At 45.5% G+C, this 17,984-nt stretch overlaps 1 protein-coding gene across 1 annotated transcript in view; it reads right to left on the bottom strand.

Moving 5' to 3' along the window:
* Positions 1 to 17,984, bottom strand: part of LOC120060868 (agrin-like) — a 376,729-nt gene that overhangs the window by 173,338 nt on the left and 185,407 nt on the right. The window lies entirely within an intron of this gene.

The following is a 17,984-nucleotide window of genomic DNA, read 5'->3' as shown; positions in this document are numbered from 1 at the left end:
GGCCAGTGGCCACACATCCATACCACTACACTAAAGCTGACGAAAATAGAAGGTAACTCTCACAGGTAGTGGATTTGAATAGAAATCAGTGAGACTGACTGAGGACAAAGCATATTCCTTCCTGGCTGAGCTTAGGAGGGCCCTGATCTTAAGAGTCTCCTTGGTTCGGAGCTTTTGATGGCCATTGCGGCCCCTTCGGATGCCCCCCGCTCTCCTATTCAGTCCCCCCCCTCCACAGATCCCCCCCAGCTACGTCTTATCACTGGTTCCCAGGCCAGTGCTAAACGCGAGGGGGCATGTTCACTTGGACTAGCCTTGCAGCTGTCTGTCTCGCTCTCACTTGCTGTTGAACACACACACACACACACACACAGGCGCACACATGTACACTACACACTCATGTATGCACACACACACACATATATTAACACAGAGCTCTGTTGTGTGTGTGTGTGTGTGTGTGTGTGTGTGTGTGTGTGTGTGTGTGTGTGTGTGTGTGTGTGTGTGTGTGTGTGTGTGTGTGTAAGGAGAGGGCAGCATCTGTTCCAGCATCTGTCTTAGGCTTCCAGATCTCTTTCTCTACCCCCTCTCCATTGACAGGTGAATGTGTGTGTCTGTGTTACAGTGAGAGAGGACAGGCGAGGGCATCTGTTCTCAATGTGAGACCTCCTGAGGAACTGGAGCCTGACAGATACCTGAGCTAGTCTTTCTTTGGTTGAAGGGGGAAGAAAAGAAAGAGAGAGCGTGTGTGTGGGGGGGGGGGGGGGGGGGGGGGCAGTATGAGCGGTGCAACTATGGAGTTTGACAGCACATGGTCAGTAATGTGAAAACCATGTCAAGACTCCTTCAATGCTCCTCTCTCCTCTAGTGCCTGTGAACAATGGCTATATGGTTACTTTTAGCTGTCAGATCACCCCACAGGCATGTGTGTGTATTGTGTATGTGTGTGGATGTGTTTAACTATACTTGTGAAGTCCCCACAAGAATAGTAAACAAACAAAAATTGACCAACTGGGACATTTTTCTTGGTCCCCACAAGGTCAAATGCTATTTCTAGGGGTTTTATGGTTAAAGTTAGAATTAGTGCTCGGGTTAGAATTAGTGCTCAGATTGGAATTAGTGCTCGGGTTGGAATTAGTGCTCGGGTTGGAATTAGTGCTCAGGTTGGAATTAGTGCTAGGGTTGGAATTAGTGCTAGGGTTGGAATTAGTGCTCAGGTTGGAATTAGTGCTAGGGTTGGAATTAGTGCTAGGGTTGGAATTAGTGCTCAGGTTGGAATTAGTGCTAGGGTTGGAATTAGTGCTAGGGTTGGAATTAGTGCTAGGGTTGGAATTAGTGCTAGGGTTGGAATTAGTGCTAGGGTTGGAATTAGTGCTAGGGTTGGAATTAGTGCTAGGGTTGGAATTAGTGCTCAGGTTGGAATTAGTGCTCAGGTTGGAATTAGTGCTAGGGTTGGAATTAGTGCTAGGGTTGGAATTAGTGCTCAGGTTGGAATTAGTGCTAGGGTTGGAATTAGTGCTAGGGTTGGAATTAGTGCTAGGGTTAGATTAGGTTTAGGAGCTAGAGTTGGACCTTTAAATTACATGCTGGTGGATTTCTTTCTACCCACTGGAGAACATCCCATTTGAGAGAGAGAGCATGTCCAGTTTGTGACTTTAATGGAAGAAAATGCCTTGTCCTTGTAATGCTCACTCTGTTTTTGGGAGAGATCATCCATAATACATGATGTCATGCTCTCACTGGTGAGAGAGGGGTGTGTGGACTGATATGGGATAGTTAGGTATGACAGTTTTGACAGAAATTACAAGAAAGACAACTCTAGGAACTGCTTAGATGTTAGAGGATGCTAGACAGTTCGCAATTAAGTCATATTGTTAATAAAAACCAATGTGTTTACCTCAGAGTTAGTATTGTATACTTCCACTATCTGTTGGATGATTACTTCATCTTCATACTGTTATTTTTTCTCTCTGTGGGATGAAACTATGGGACTGCAACAGTGGGACTGTGTGATATCTAGTCAACTGTCTCTTACGAAAAAAGATTTCAGTCACAGTTCAGTATAACTGCAGTATACTGCAAATACTGCGTCCAAAATAAAAACAGCAGTTCAACTGCAGTTATTCTGCAATTACTGCATCCAAAATACCACAATTGACTGCACTTTTACTTCAGTTTCAAAACTGCAATCTTTTTTTGTAGGTTTGCCCATCTGAAAATCAATACACATAATATTGGGGTGGGGGGGGAATTGTATGGGTGAGTATCAAGACTTTAAATCTAAAAGGTCGATTTAGTAAACATCACACGATTTCTGTGTGTGTCACGCTCGTCGAAATGATCAGACCAAGGTGCAGCGTGGTGAGCGTACATTTCTCTTTATTATAAATGTCGCCAACAAAACAAGAAACAACAAAAACGAATGTGAAGCTTACTAGGGCTATACAGGCCACTAACACAGACAACTACCCACAATCACAGGTGGGAAAAAGGGCTGCCTAAGTATGATTCCCAATCAGAGACAACGATAGACAGCTGTCCCTGATTGAGAGCCATACCCGGCCAAAACATAGAAACAGAAAACATAGAAATAAAGAAACTAGAATAAAAGCCTCTCTATGGCCAGGGCGTGACAGTGGGGTACAGTTGAAGTCGGAAGTTTACATACACTTAGGTTGGAGTCATTAAAACTTGTTTTTCAACCACTCCACGCATTTTTTGTTAACAAACTATAGTTTTGGCAAGTTGGTTAGGACATCTACTTTGTACATGACACACGTAATTTTTTTAAACAATTGTTTCCAGACAGATTATTTCACTGTATCACAATTCCTACCTCATGATGCCATCTATTTTGTGAAGTGCACCAGTCCCTCCTGCAGCAAAGAACCCCCACATTATGATGCTGCCACCCCCGTGCTTCACGGTTGGGATGATGTTCTTCGGCTTGCAAGCCTCCCCCTTTTTCCTCCAAACATGACGATGGTCATTATGGCCAAACAGTTCTATTTTTGTTTCATCAGACCAGAGGACATTTCTCCAAAAAGTATGATCTTTGTCTCCATGTGCAGTTGCAAACCGTAGTCTGGCTGTTTTATGGCGGTTTTGGAGCAGTGGCTTCTTCCTTGCTGAGGGGCCTTTCAGGTTATGTCGATATAGGACTCGTTTTACTGTGGATATAAATACTTTTGTACCCGTTTCCTCCAGCATCTTCACAAGGTCCTTTGCTGTTGTTCTGGGATTGATTTGCACTTTTTGCACGAAAGTACGTTCATCTCGAGGAGACAGAACGCGTCTCCTTCCTGAGTGGAATGACGGCTGCGTGGTCCCATGGAGTTTATACTTGCGTACTATTGTTTGTACAGATGAACGTGGTAACTTCAGGCGTTTGGAAATTGTTCACAAGGATGAACCAGACTTGGAGGTCTACAATTTCTTTTCTGAGGTCTTGGCTGATTTCTTTCGATTTTCCCATGATGTCAAGCAAAGAGGCACTGAGTTTGAAGGTAGGCCTTGAAATACATCCACAGGTACACCTCCAATTGACTCAAATTATGTCAATTAGCCTATCAGAAGCGTCTAAAGCCATGACATCATTTTTTTTTATTTTCCAAGCTGTTTAAAGGCTAAACTTCTGTTTAAACTTCTGACCCACTGGAATTGTGATACAGTGAATTATAAGTGAAATAATCTGTCTGTAAACAATTGTTGGAAAAATTACCTGTGTCATGTACAAAGTAGATGTCCTAACCAACTTGCCAAAACTATAGTTTGTTAACAAGAAATGTGTGGAGTGGTTGAAAAACTAGTTTTAATGACTCCAACCTAAGTGTATGTTAACTTCCGACTTCAACTGTATATGAGCAAAAAATATTACATTTTATTTGGAAATGAAGGGCCTTTTTATATAATACATTTGAATTCGGAGGGCAGATATTATGAAATATTAATGCATTAGATCTCTCACTGAAGGCACCAGTCATACAAAAGTTATACTTAAATCTGAACTGGTTTTCTAGCAAATTAGTAAGAAAGTCTCACCCTATGTTCAAGAATGGCCTTTTTTCCTTTATTCAGATTACAACCTCTCACTTTCGGTTATTTGAAAATGTAGTCATCTTTAAAATATCGCTATTTTTAAAACAAGCCATAGAAAGTTGGTTGCAATTTCAGTTTTATTCACCAGAAAAGAAAGAACAAATAATATCACAGAGGGTATTGTTCAGGATTTTCTCTGAAATGTGAAATAAAAGTTTGATGGATTCAGGGAAGCTCACCATTCATGTATTTTGTGGTGGTTGCAATAATGATTATTTATGTTCACTTTACCATTTTAAATGTTGTTTTGTTTCAGCTGAAGCTGCAGGGACATCGGGATGTTGGCGAGTACATTTATAGATTTTAAAGTAGCTGCCTAGTTAAATAAATACATGTCCCTTGGGCCAAGCCAGATAGAAAGCCTGCTGGGGTGCAACAGTGCAAGTACATGTATGATAATGCAATGAACAACACTATAATTACATAGTGATACACTACAGTACTAACTGTTTACTCAAAAGTGATATACAATAACACAATCATTGGTCTGGGAGGACATCTGCTCAGCCATTTCAGAAATGTGTTGGACCAGTACATGACAGAAAGCGAGAGCATATTACAGGACAAAATCAACTGAAATGAGCTTTGTAATTGTCGGATGTCTTTAATGAGTCAGGTTTAGGGAATAGATCGTTTAATTAATCATGTACGTCGATAAACACAGACATTTGATGTACAGTTCGAAAACGATCCTGTGTGTACTGTACATACTTTAGCAGAGCAGATGTTAAAGCCTGCACACACTGTATCAAATCAAATCGACGTTTATTTGTCACGTGCGCTGAATGCAACAAGTACAGTCGCTCTGCAGTAGATGGGTCGGGCACTCCTGTCTCACACCATACGATGCTGGCAGCTTTCAATTTCATCAAGAAGCAAATTACATATAATACATGACACAAACGACTATGCCCACAAACATTTTGTACAGACAGTGTGTTAACTGAAAAGCTCCATAATATGTCTGACTACATACAAGGTGGGAACAAATGAAAGAGGCCGAGTCACTCTGGCATTATCCATTCAAAGTGCAGTACATTACCACATTCCTGCACTCACATTTGTATGTGCAAAAAGGTGTGTGTGTTCAAAAACACACGCAGGGTATACTATTTTCTTTGTCCTTTTCTCCTTAGTTTTACCCTGACAAACATTGTGTCTGCCCTCCTTCTCTGACCACGGAAACTGGCATATGTATGTCCCCCTGCTGTGTTTTGTCCATGTAGTCTGTCTGTATGGATGTAAAGGGAGAAATTTACCAAAGGCAATCATGTATACCAAATTAGGAAACAGGATTATTAGGTAACAAGGAAGGGCTCTCTTGCTGAAACGCAATTGAAACATCAGAGGGCTCGTTCAAACGGAGGGAGAAGGGAGGGGGATGTGCTGAATTTTGATTGGACTAGGGCCAAAAGCGAATCTAGAGGTGAATCTCAAAAGATTTCCCTTCATTTCTTGCACCCTCTTCTCTCCTTGCCTCTTCTGTTCTCACATTGGAGGTCATGGTCCAGAGGGTGGGACCTCAGATCTTATCCTCCAATGCCTTTTAAGAAGAAGATAAGAGGATGGAAGGAATCCAGGAAAGACACTTGATTCACCCAAGATCTTAATGTAACATCTAATTCGAAGGACAGCACCGTTTGGATCGGCGCTGTTGCCTTACACCAGAACAGAGTGACTCCTACTAGCCCTAAGACACCACAACAGTCAACAGTGTTGTCACGTTCCTGACCTGTTTTCTGTTGTTTGGTATGTGTTTAATTGGTCAGGGCGTGAGTTTGGGTGGGTAGTCTATGTTATGTGTTTTCTATGTTGGGTTAATGGGTTGCCTGGTATGGCTCTCAATTAGAGGCAGGTGTTTGGCGTTTCCTCTGATTGAGAGTCATATTAAGGTAGGTTGTTTCACATTGTTTGTTGTGGGTGGTTGTCTTCCGTGTCAGTACATGTTACCACACGGGACTGTTTCGGTTTGTCTGTTCCTGTTCGTGTGTTCTTCGTTTCATGTAAATTCGTAAGTTTAGGTCTGTTTAGTTCGTTTTGTTATTTTGTATTTCTAAGTGTTATTTCGTGTTTCGTCGTTTTGTCAAATAAATCATTATGTCATCATACCTCGCTGCACATTGGTCTTCCGATCCCTCTCTCCTCTCCTCATCCGAGGAGGAGGAAGAGCTAGAAAGCCGTTACAGAACCACCCACCAAACCCAGATCAAGCAGCGGGTTAACGGACAGCAACGACAGCAGCAGTGGGTCAAGGAGGATTGGACATGGGAAGAGATTCTGGACGGAGAAGGACCCTGGGCAGAGCCAGAGGAGTGTCGCCGTCCCAAGGCGGAGCTGGAGGCATCTAAAGCGGAGAGGCGACGATATGAGGAGGCAGCACGGAAGCAAGGCTGGAAGCCCGCAAGTACAACCCAAAAATTTCTTGGGGGGGGGCTAAAGGGTAGTGTGGCGAAGTCAGGTAGGAGACCTGCGCCAACTTCCCGGGCTTACCGTGGAGAGCGAGAGTACGGGCAGACACCGTGTTACGCAGTAGAGCGCATGGTGTCTCCTGTACGTGTTCATAGCCCGGTGCGGGTTATTCCACCTCCCCGCACTAGCCGGGCTAGAGTGAGCATTGAGCCAAGTGCCATGAAGCCGGCTCAACATATCTGGCCTCCAGTAAGTCTCCTCGGGCCGGTGTACATGGCACCAGCCTTACGCATGGTGTCCCCGGTTCGCCAACACAGCCCAGTGCGGGTTATTCCACCTCCCCGCACTGGACGGGCTACGGGGAGCATGCAACCAGGTAAGGTTGGGCAGGCTCAGTGCTCAAAGGAGCCAGTACGCCTGCACGGTCCGGTATATCCGGCGCCACCTTCCCGCCCCAGCTCAGTACCACCAGTGCCTACACCACGCACCAGGCTTCCAGTGCGTCTCCAGAGCCCTGTTCCTCCTCCACGCACTCTCCCTGTGGTGCGTGTCTCAAGCTCAGTGCCTCCAGTTTCGGCACCACGCATCAAGCCTCCTGTGCGTCTCCAGAGCCCTGTACGCACTGTTCCTTCTCCCCGCACTCGCCCTGAGGTGCGTGCCGTCAACCCGGTACCTCCAGTTCCGGTACCACGCACCAGGCCTATAGTGCGCATCGAGAGTCCAGTGTGCCCTGTTCCTGCTCCCCGCACTAGCCTTGAGGTGCGTGTCTCCAGTCCGGTACCACCAGTTCCGGCACCACGCACCAGGCCTACTGTGCGCCTCAGCAGGTCAGAGTCGGCTGTCTGCCCAACGCCGCCTGCACTGTTCGTCTGCCCAGCACCGTCTGAGCCATCTGTCTGCCCAGCACCGTCTGAGCCATCCGTCTGCCCAACGCCGTCTGAGCCATCCGTCTGCCCAACGCCGCCTGAGCCATCCGTCTGCCCAACGCCGTCTGAGCCATCCGTCTGCCCAGCGCCGTCTGAGCCATCCGTCTGCCACGAGCCATTAGAGCCGCCCGTCTGTCCCGAGCCATTAGAGCCGTCCGTCAGTCAGGAGCCGCTAGAGCCGTCCGTCAGTCAGGAGCTGCCAGAACCGCCAGCCAGTCAGGAGCTGCCAGAGCCGCCAGCCAGTCAGGAGCTGCCAGAGCCGCCAGCCAGTCAGGAGCTGCCAGAGCCGCCAGCCAGTCAGGAGCTGCCAGAGCCGCCAGCCAGTCAGGAGCTGCCAGAGCCGCCAGCCAGTCAGGAGCTGCCAGAACCGCCAGACAGTCAAGAGCTGCCCTACAGTCATGAGCTGCCCTACAGTCATGAGCTGCCCTACAGTCATGAGCTGCCCTTCAGTCATGAGCTGCCCTACAGTCATGAGCTGCCCTCCAGTCATGAGCTGCCCTTCAGTCATGAGCTGCCCTCCAGTCATGAGCTGCCCTACAGTCATGAGCTGCCCTACAGTCATGAGCTGCCCTACAGTCATGAGCTGCCCTACAGTCATGAGCTGCCCTTCAGTCATGAGCTGCCCTACAGTCATGAGCTGCCCTACAGTCATGAGCTGCCCTACAGTCATGAGCTGCCCTCCAGTCATGAGCTGCCCTTCAGTCATGAGCTGCCCTCCAGTCATGAGCTGCCCTACAGTCATGAGCTGCCCTACAGTCATGAGCTGCCCTACAGTCATGAGCTGCCCTACAGTCATGAGCTGCCCTTCAGTCATGAGCTGCCCTTCAGTCATGAGCTGCCCTCCAGTCATGAGCTGCCCTCCAGTCATGAGCTGCCCTCCAGTTATGAGCTGCCCTCCAGTCATGAGCTGCCCTCCAGTCATGAGCTGCCCTCCAGTCATGAGCTGCCCTCCAGTCATGAGCTGCCCTCCAGTCATGAGCTGCCACTCAGTCCGGAGCTGCCACTCAGTCCGGAGCTGCCACTCAGTCCGGAGCTGCCACTCAGTCCGGAGCTGCCACCCAGTCCGGAGCTGCCACCCAGTCCGGAGCTGCCACTCAGTCCGGAGCTGCCATTAGTACAGAGTTGTCCCTCTGTCCTAAGCTACCTCTCTGTCCGGAGCTACCTCTCTGTCCGGAGCTACCTCTCTGTCCGGCGCTACCTCTCTGTCCTGAGCTACCTCTCTGTCCTGAGCTACCTCTCTGTCCTGAGCTACCTCTCTGTCCTGAGCTGTCTCCTCTATGTAGGAGGGGCCTTAGTGAAGGTTCCTGGACCATGGTCGGGGGCGAGGGTCGCCACTCAAAGGACGCGAAGGAGAGGGACAAAGACAGTGGTGGAGTGGTGTCCTCGTCCACCGCCGGAGCCGCCACCGCGGACAGATGCCCACCCAGACCCTCCCCTTGAGTTGTAGGGGTGCGCCCGGAGTTCGCACCTTGAGGGGGGGGTTCTGTCACGTTCCTGACCTGTTTTCTGTTGTTTGGTATGTGTTTAATTGGTCAGGGCCTGAGTTTGGGTGGGTAGTCTATGTTATGTGTTTTCTATGTTGGGTTAATGGGTTGCCTGGTATGGCTCTCAATTAGAGGCAGGTGTTATGTGTTTTCTATGTTGGGTTAATGGGTTGCCTGGTATGGCTCTCAATTAGAGGCAGATGTTTGGCGTTTCCTCTGATTGAGAGTCATATTAAGGTAGGTTGTTTCACATTGTTTGTTGTGGGTGGTTGTCTTCCGTGTCAGTACATGTTACCACACGGGACTGTTTCGGTTTGTCTGTTCCTGTTCGTGTGTTCTTCGTTTCATGTAAATTCGTAAGTTTAGGTCTGTTTAGTTCGTTTTGTTATTTTGTATTTCTAAGTGTTATTTCGTGTTTTGTCGTTTTGTCAAATAAATCATTATGTCATCATACCTCGCTGCACATTGGTCTTCCGATCCCTCTCTCCTCTCCTCGTCCGAGGAGGAGGAAGAGCTAGAAAGCCGTTACAAGTGTGATAAATTATTGAGTGCTTATCCAGTGATCATCGTTCACTAATAAACATTTAGGTCATTTTGACTGCTCATTATTTGTATTTTTTTATTACTCTGCCATTATTAAAGTCATGCCCTCCTGCTTATTTTCCTAAATAAGTCTATATACTGTCGGTGTTAGAATTGTACTGTAGTTATACACAGTTTTAGGAGGGCATGTCATTTTTCAATGGTTTTCCCTCTTTGCCCTTCCTTCTCCCAACAGTTGAAAGTACAGTGCCCAGCTAGTAATCACTTCGAAACTGAACCTAAACCTACACTACACAGAAACTAATTTCACACATACTGTACAACAAATTAAGTAAAGTATGAGAAAGGGAGTGAATGGGTGAGTTGATGAGCGAAGAGAACGTAATCACCAGTTGTGAATGAAGAACAGGGTGGGCCCTTCTATTGCACTCTGGCCCACTTGGAGTAGGCTACACAGTGAGAGTGTGCGCACATTTTACATGCTAAACGGCCTTCAATATTTGGGGAAAGCTCCACATCGGGCAGCAGGCGAGCGAGTGTCAGAGTATGTGGTGATGAGGCTTCTGGAATGTTACATTGGCAAGGGGAGACATGTCACTATGGACAATTGTCACTTGACTGTCATTGGCAAACAAATTACTTGTAAAGAAAACAAGCCTGGTCGGCCGCATAAACAAAGTGGGACGGGAGCTCCCTCCCTCCCCTGAAGAATGACAAAACAATGGGGACACAATAAGGAGAGAACCGGAGACTGTTAAGCACTGCAACCAAATAAAGGTATGTCAAAGTGTGTCAAGCAGTGAAAATTAAGAAGATTTGTGTCAACTGTTAGGACAAGGGATAAATTAAATCCATCTGATGCCATTGCGTGAAAACGCACACAATTAAACAGTAATTAACTATTTTTGACTGCTTTCATATCGACACAACAGTACCAGTCAAAAGTTTGGACACACTACTCATTACAGGATTTTTCTATATATATATAGAGATTTTAATTAATTTAATTTATTGATTTGTTTAACACTTTTCTGGTTACTACATGATTCCATATGTGTTATTTCATAGTTTTGATGTTTTAACTCTTATTCTACAATGTAGAAAATAGTAAAACTAAAGAAAAACCCTTGAATGAGTAGGTGTGTCCAAACTTTTGACTGGTACTGTATAACAAGCAGTATCAACCTAATGAAAATGCTATTGTGTAATTTGAAATAAAAATCTTATTCTAATGTTACCCGAGGCTTTCATAAACACAACAAATGATTATTTTTGAGATAGCATAAATTAAATGTATTAATTACACTGTTAGAATGTTTCAGTCAGAACGACTGCTCATTAGCTTTAAGGGGGGTCCCTCGAGGCCCCCCTCCCTCGAGGCCCAGTGGTTCTAGAGTTAAAGGACCAGTAGGCATGGGACTTTATGCACCATGTCACGTTCTGACCTTAGTTTCTTTTTTATGTCTTTGTGTTAGGTTGGTCAGTGCGTGAGTTGGGGTGGGCAGTCTATGTTCTTTTTTCTAGGTTGTTTGTTTTCTATGTGTTTGGCCTGGTGTGGTTCCCAATCAGAGGCAGCTGTTTATCGTTGTCTCTGATTGGGAGCCATATTTAGGTAGCCTGTTTTCCATTGTGTGTTATGGGTGGTTGTTTCCATTTCAGTGTTTTCACCATTCGGGACTGTTTCGGTTTTCATTTTGAATCTATTGTTCTTTTTTATATTTTGTATTCATTCTATTAAAATATATTATGGATACGTACCACGCTGCACATTGGTCCGATATTTCCTACTACCTCCTCAGACGAAGAGGACGAAAGCCGTTACACACCATTTGTACTTTTTGTATGTTTCCAGATTTGCCGCTATTAGAAAATGTATTATGTTAAAATGTATAGTGTTTTGCCAAAGAGGGCAACAAAGGGCAAAACTACATGCTACAACTTTAAACAAGCTATGAATATTGTGTGATCTTACTGTTGTCCAATTCTTCATGGCAACCACTGATTGGACAACATTATTCCTGTCAAAATGGCCTCAGTCTCTCTTGACCATCCATCCGTGCATAGCCTAAATGCATAGCCTAAATGCATACTATATCAATAATAGCAGGTTTGGGGTCAATTCATAATTACATTGAGAATGTTTAAAATGCACAATCTCCTTCATATTGGTCACATGCATGATTCTTTTAAAATCCTGGGATAGCCCGTTTGAACTTCTGCAAGCACACCTCCAGCACATCTGTAGTCTCCTCGCATACAATGAAGTAAGAAACAGGAATTCCATGCCCATGATGCTGAATGATTGATGCATAAAATGTGTAACCATAAGCTGTGATTATTTAGTAGGTTGCATCCAGGAAAACCATTACGTTTCTATCTTTGGCAAGTTGCTCCCTCTGCAGTACAATGATTTGTGTCTGTTTGGCGGAGTGGAACAGGGGTTGGTAGATAATGACCTCCTGTTGGAAGGTCAGACTTGACCAGTCTGTCGACGCTGATGCTGTCATTCTCATCAAGCCTGGTGTCAGAGGCTAGAGAGCTTCGGATGTTCCACACATCTTTTGGTGTCAGGTAGATACATCTATCAGACACATTGTGATGACCCTCTTCTTTGGTCCCCTGAGAGCACTGTGCTGCCTTCCAACGCACCTCAGTTGTGGTGCAGTGTTGCCCGATCCACGTCGCTACGAAATGCATCAAAGTGTGATCGATGCGATTAATCACATTCTCTGTGCTTTTGTCCAGGCAAGGACCATTGTGGCACGGTTGTCTCTGCACAATGACCCCTTGAAAACTAACACCGATGACAAAGGAGAAACAGGTGTAGCTCTTACAAAGAACTGACCAATTTCGCTAATGCATTTCTGCTCGCCGGTTGCTTCATCTGGTTTCAAAATGGGAACGACTCACTCGCAGGTTTTGGTCATTAGGAAAACACTAAGTTAGGAAAAGCTGTTTTTTCTATTGCCGTTCCGCCAGTGAATACCCGAGCGGCCCCTAAGCACTCGCTCTTAGAGTCAATTTTGGGTTAGAAGAATCTAATTTTGTGTAAGGATGTACGCTGCGAGTCAGGAAGCAAGTTCAGGGAGTGAACACATTTGATAAATAAATGAACAAAACAAGAAACACAATCAGCGCACCGACATGAAACAGCAACAATGACGACTGGGAAGGAACCAAAGGGAGTGACATATAAAGGACAGGTAATCAAGGAGGTGATGGAGTCCAGGTGAGTGTCATTATGCGCATAGCGCTGGTGACAGGTGTGCGCCCTAACGAGCAGCCTGGTGACCTAGAGGCCGGAGAGGGAGCACACGTGACATTTTGAAAATCAAATTTTGTTGACAAACGCTAAGGTTAAACGCAATATCTTCTCCGGGCCTAGATGTTATGTCAAGGGCTGAAAGCGATGCATTCAGAGGTAGGCAACTGATTCATAGTACGGCAAAGTTGTGTGTCGGTCCGTCGCCTCATCGATAACACTATTTACAGCAACGCACCAGAAGATCCGGGAGAAATGCAGATCAACATTGTCTTTGTGCCTGTGGAATACATCTGCCTAAAACGTCCATTGATCTTTTACTTCCAAGCTCCCAGGGGACTGATGCACTCAATTATTGATCATACAAAAGCATAGCGAGTGCGTAAACATCTGCTCACGACGAAGAAAAGAAAGAAACAGACATTCATACCTTTCAAAAACTGTCTTTCCTTCCTTTCTACGGCATTATTTCAACGAGCAAGGTCTATTACCTTTTTCATTCCCCTTCTGGACTGAGATTGTGTGTGTGTGTGTGTGTGTGTGTGTGTGTGTGTGTGTGTGTGTGTGTGTGTGTGTGTGTGTGTGCTTGTGTTTTCTCATTTCCAAGTATAAAAGGTCAATCAATTCCCCTCCCGCTCATTGAGCTTCCTGAGCTGTGCCGGGGTTGCTGACCTGGCTCACACCTGCATCAACTTATAATTTATCACACAAACACACACCGCAGCACAACAAACACTCCCACACAGTTTCCCAGACCCAGACAGAAAGAGGGCGGGGAGATGGAGGGAGAGAGGACGGAGAGTGCACAAGACCAGATGGACAGAGTCGAACGAGATAAAGACAGCGAGCAAGAGAAGATGGCGAGAGGTTAAAGGGAGACCGGGAAAGAGCGAGAGAAAAGATGAAGCAAAGAATCAGAATAAATAAAATACAACTATACTGAACAAAAAATATAAACGTAACATGCTACAATTTCAAAGATTTGACGCAACCTACTGGCTTTATTGCAGACAGAAATACTCCTCAGTTTCATCAGCTGTCAGGGTGGCTGGTCTTAGGCGATGCCGGAGATGAAGAAGCCAGATGTGGAGGTACTGGGCTGGCGTGGTTACACGTGGTCTGCGGTTGTGAGGCCGGTTGGACGTACTCCCAAATTCTCTAAAACGACGTTGGAAGTGGCTTATGGTATAGAAATTAACATTAAATTCTCTGGCAACAGCTCTGGTGGACATTCCTGCAGTCTGCATGCCAATTGCACACTCCCTCAAAACTTGAAACAACTGTGGCATTGTGTTGTGTGACAAAACACAACACATTTTACAATGGCCTTTTATTGCCCCAGCACAAGGTGCACCTGTGTAATAACCATGCTGTTTAATCAGCTTCTTGTCAGGTGGATGGATTATCTTGGCAAAGGAGAAATGCTCACTAAAAGGGATGTGAACAAATTTGTGGACAAAATTGAAGAGAAATAAGCTTTTTGTGTGTATGGAACATTTCTGTGATCTTTATTTGATCTCATGAAACATGGGACCAACACTACATGTTGCGTTTATATTTCTGTTCAGTATAAATAGGAGCGTAAAATGTAACTTGCTCCTGAACAGAACCATGCATTATCCCCAGGCATGTTTTCTCTCAGTGTTTCAACAGTCTACTCTATAATCATAACCCCCCCATAAGGCTGTCATAAGCATGACATAAGATGTCATATGCAGTCATAAAAACCTGTTATGACCAATATTCCATGGGGTCAAATTTACCTTGCGTATTGCACCAGCACACAATTTTGCACCCGTTATGTTCAAGTGGGAATACAAATTGAGAAAAATCTAACTAAATGTATTTACCCTTTCACTCTACACTTTAATCTTACAATCCCTTTTGATAATAACAGGTGCAAACAAATGGTACAGTAAATCAGGCCTGAAATATGGTGACATCTGTTCTGTCATGCTCATGGTGACAAAGTACAGTGTAGTATCAGAGGGATCAAACCCCATCGGTGATAACTCTTCATCAAAATGAGGCTGCCGGGATACTTTGCATCGTTGTGTGTCCGTGAGACAAAGAGAGAACAGTGGGAGAGAGGGAGACCGAGAGTGAAAAAGGGAGATAGACTGAACAATAAGGGAGAGAAAGACAGGGGCATATAATTGGAGAGAGGAAGAGAGAATGTGTGAGAGAGAGAGGTAAGTGAGAGCGAAAGAGAGGAAGGAAGAGTGGGATTTGGGAGGACGTCTTCTTCGTGGACACCTCAGAGAGCGAGAGAGAGAGAGTGAGAGTCAGAATGGACGGGCCCTGGTCCCCAGTTTAAATAATGGAGATGTGACCCGTATCCTGTCACCCTTCATCTCCGGCACAAAGGAAAGTGGAGAGCAGCGCGGCTCTAGAAAGATGACAACTTGATGCAATATACATGACTAAATCACCGGCGCCTGCCAGCTACACACACATTCCACATGCTCACACTGCTACGCGAGATTCAATTATTCAACTCATCCACCGAGTTGTCGGAGAGGAGTGCTCTCTCTTTCCCTCTCACCATCTGAACGTAACTTCCAAGCCCTCCCAAAGAACTCCCCCAGGTGTGTGTCTTTTCACAAACACACGTTGCCGTGTTGCTTCAGGGTTTTTGCTTCACGGTGAGATCCATAGCCTCGCGGAATCTAATGTTATCCCTTAACGTTTTCTCGGTCCACAGTTCCCATTTTGCTCTCGTGCCCTCGCTCCATCTCTCTCTCCGTCTCTTCCCCCAGTGTTTCATCATCAAGCTTTCTATGTGACATGAAAAAAGAGAGAGAGAGAGGATGTTGAAGAGAAAAGTCTGAGGAGGAATCTGCCTCTCAGTCAGTGTGTCAATGTATGGGGACCAAAGGCATTCTCCCATCTCCAAAAACATCTAAACCATGGCTCTGCAACTCCCCTCAGTTTCCAACAAAGACAAGGGTGGAGGAGGAAACTGCTTCTCCATGCTGGCTCTACAACGGGGGTGGTGAGGGACTTCAGGGGTCCTTCCTAGAGAAGGCCCAAGCCAGTGGCAGATGGCTTTACTCTGTACTATGAGGAACCTGGGGGAGTGAGTGAGTGAGTGAGTGTGTGTGCCTATAGCTCTATCTAGTGCAAAAATGGTTTCACTGGATAAAAGGAGAAAAGTCCTACCTTCTCCATGCTCTTCCTATCACCATTGGGATAGAATAGGATAGAAGGATGATTTTTAGATAGAGGAGGAATTTTAAGGTAGCCTTGCTACACTCACCATTCTGTTTGAAGTGAAACAGAATGAGAGCTATCGTGAGACAAGGCTAATTTTAAGGTGGTTTGAAGATGGAAGATGCTAAACCTTGTATTGTTTGTATTGTTTCATTTTGGCTTTTACTTAGTTTGTTTGAGAAAGAGGACTGTGAAAATGGTGCTGGATGTGAGATGTTGCCATTTGAAATGACTTGAGAGATTTGATAATGGTATTTTACAGTGCCAAACCTCTATCCTCCCCTGGTAGTTTACCACAAACAGAAAGAAGAGATGAATTCTTGGTAATGAAATAGAAAAAAGCAGGTCAGTAAAATTGCCCTATAAGAATTGACCTTCCCCCCTACCTGTGAGTGCCCTAATTTTGTGCCCTATAAAGAGTCCCCTATAAAGCAGCCCTTGGGGCCCAGTAGACAGTCAGCGCGCCCCCCACCTCGCTCCTCTTTCAGACAGAGCTCTCCATCACTCTCCATCCCCTCCATCTCTCTCCACGCTCTAATCAATAACCGTGGCTCAGAGATCAATACTTCCACAAATCACTTCATTTTCTCTTTCCCTCTCTCCCTTTCCCTCTCTCCCTTTCCCTCTCTCCCTGGCTCTTCTCCCAGGCGGTGAGAGAAAAAGAGAGGGAGATGAAAAGAAAGAGGGCTGTCAATGTGAAATGCGACCTAACCTTCGTCCCTTTCCTCCTTTCCCTTCCTTCGTTCACTCCCGTGCCACCGAAAAACCAAAGAGGAGTAACACACACATACTGAGACACACTCTGACAGACACACACACACACACACACACACACACACACACACACACACACACACACACACACACACACACACACACACACACACACACACACACACACACACACACACACACACACACACACACACACACACACACCGAAGAGGGAGTAAGCACCAAATAAAGCCCATCAGAAGGAGCCTGGTACTTCAGATCGGCCAAGCTCAATTTAGAGGCTGTCAAGCCGCCCCCTCTCTTTTTCCCCCTCCCTTTCTCTTCTCCATCACTCTCTGTATCTTAATAACCATGAGAGGTGAACGTAGCATATGATTGTGTTATTTTCAAAGAATCAAAGCAAGCCCATGCTGCCTATCCATCACTCTGAACTTCACTCCCTCTCAGCCGGGGGGAAAGCAAGCAGCAATATGGGGCCGTAAGACGCAGTTGAACACGCCAGCGAGTGGGAGAGTGGATGGATGTTGGATGGGGGACATATATTCACATTTCTAGGATGTGTCCCATGCACCGGCGGCTAGCGTTAGCGATCGCGGCCGCTAGAAAATTAATTGCCATCAACACAAAAGTAGGCGAAGCTTTCCACGCTTGTGTGCTTTTCATTATGCTCTCGCGCCTCAATGTTGAGGCTTTGTAATATTTCCTGCCAGGATAAAGTGGAAAAGAGACAGGGATTCTGGGGGAATGTGGATAAATATGTGCTTCTCTTCATTTGTCTTAATTTGCCCTCTTTGGCAGCGCTTAGCCCATTCTGAATGAAGCACGCTGCTGTAGTTGGCCACGAATGGACGCACATATTGGGGGAAATACAATACTGCAAACCGCAAACACACATACATACCCATACACACACTCAGCCAAACATGTGCACACAAACAGCGGTTAACTGCAACAAAAATACATGACAAAAGGCAAATTCACAGAGACAACAAACATTGAACAAACACTTATCAATATACAGCACATTCCAGACAAATTCATCACATAAATTTCCTTCATAAGGAGACAGACCACATGACGAGGCATGTGTCTGCAACCAAAATGAACTGCTACCACTACACAAGAATGCATGGCACGCAACCTATGCACAGATCACGTTACATATCAAACCAATTCTATGATGATCCTTAGAGCGTTACATTTCTGTGAGGAACTACGCAGAACTGCATATTCAATCATTTCTGAGTATCTAATTAGAATTTTATATGAAAGAATTTCATATGAAATAATTTCTATGAAGGTTTACATAGCATT

The sequence above is a fragment of the Salvelinus namaycush genome, chromosome 16 (genome assembly GCF_016432855.1).
Source record: "Salvelinus namaycush isolate Seneca chromosome 16, SaNama_1.0, whole genome shotgun sequence".
Taxonomy (NCBI): Eukaryota; Metazoa; Chordata; class Actinopteri; order Salmoniformes; family Salmonidae; genus Salvelinus; species Salvelinus namaycush.
This window is presented reverse-complemented; position numbering and strand designations above follow the sequence as displayed.